Source organism: Amborella trichopoda, chromosome 4 (assembly GCF_054954075.1).
Source record: "Amborella trichopoda isolate Santa Cruz 75 chromosome 4, AtrichopodaSantaCruz75HAP2 v2.0, whole genome shotgun sequence".
NCBI classification, from domain to species: Eukaryota; Viridiplantae; Streptophyta; class Magnoliopsida; order Amborellales; family Amborellaceae; genus Amborella; species Amborella trichopoda.
In genome coordinates this window covers 1,869,739-1,871,433 of record NC_142339.1, presented here as the reverse complement: position 1 = coordinate 1,871,433, position 1,695 = coordinate 1,869,739, and positions in this window count along the sequence as shown.

Sequence of the window (1,695 nt, the reverse complement as noted above, 5' to 3'; positions counted from 1 at the left end):
GTTAATCATCTTTCTCGCTTTTTCTATTAATACACCTGCTGACGGAAATTTTAATTTTTTTTATGATATTATGACTTGTGGGGATCAAGTCCAGAGGGTTCGTGGGTCATTGATAGCACATCTATGGATTCATGTCGTTGAGTAGTAGATGGCCGACTATAAGAGGATGAGCAGTTAGACAAACTACATCTCAATCTACTAGATGTGGATCTAAGCAATGAAGGCCCACATCCTCCCCTACCCGATACTACATGTTCTTGAGGTTGATGGCTACTGGATGCACCATCCCTTCTCCCATATATCCCTTGAATTTCCATTTGTCTATAATTAAGCTCTTGAATACTAGTAATCCTAGCTCATTTCATTTGCGCCTCAAATTCTGCCTCTTGGTCATCTTCCTCATTTATTGGACTTTCGTACCCCCTCCCTATCTCATACGCATCCCTTTCTCTTTGGACTTTTTTTCTTTTTCCTTTTGTAATTATTTTTATCATTTGTTGTTTTACTTCTAGTGGCACTTCTTTACAACCGGTGACATTACCTTTTACCCAAGCAAGATGTTCTTTTAGGCGATAAATACCACCACACATTTCTTTGTTACAAAAATTACATCGAACTCTTCCTTTGTCATTCACTTTTGTACCATACTGCTATGTCACTTCTCCCCTTCTCATCTTATTATTTTCTTGTAAATTTTTCTGAACATAAAAATTCATTAAAAAGATATTTATTTGGGAAATCACTCTAACAAGGTGACCTTGTAAGCATGGATATTTTAGCCCTACTTTCTCATGAAAATGAACAAGTTACAATAACATCCAATAGAAAAAAAATTATAATTAAGATGACCATGAATCACCATGCCATTCAATTAATATTTCTCAATAAAAACATGCATGTGTACCTCTAGACCATGAAAGCTGAAAAAGCCATGCATGAGGGGAATGCATTAAGAAATGTGGTGAAATATGTTTTCTAGAGGGCTAAGGTCAAGTAAATCATTCAATGGGAAATATGAACAAAAATAAGTGCCCAAACCTTTCCCACAGCACATAGTACACCATGAAATTGAATAAGAGCAGCAACCTATTAAACAATAAGTAATCCATATAAAGATCCCTCAATTCCTGATGAGCAGTCAGCATTTCATGTGATAGTGACCCCTGCCATGAATATATATTCAAGGTAAAAAGTATTTCTCAAAAGGTTCTAAATGGATGCATCAGAAGGGAAAAATACATCCACTTTCCAAAAGTGGAATTTAATACACTCCTTACTAAGCATGCATTGCTCCAAGGAGTTTTACAAGCTAGTACAATAGATCGATTCTGTATGTTGATCAAAACTGAAGATCTGATAAGATATGCTGCCAAAACTGAAACCTCTATAAAAATGGGCTTTAAACACAATTAAAGTTGAACAACTAAATATATCCATTTTTCATAACATTGATAAAATCTTAAGGCTTTATAACACAATTGCATAATGAAGTATAGCCAACAGGTAGTCCGATACTTAAAGAATACTTGGAAGTCTAAGTGTTTTTTTTATCAAAATGACTCCACAAAATCAAATCATTCATAAAAAATGTCTCCCTAAAATTTAAAGAATACCGGGAATACAAATTTTTTTTATTGAATATATATATATATATATATATATATATATATATATATATATATATATATATATATA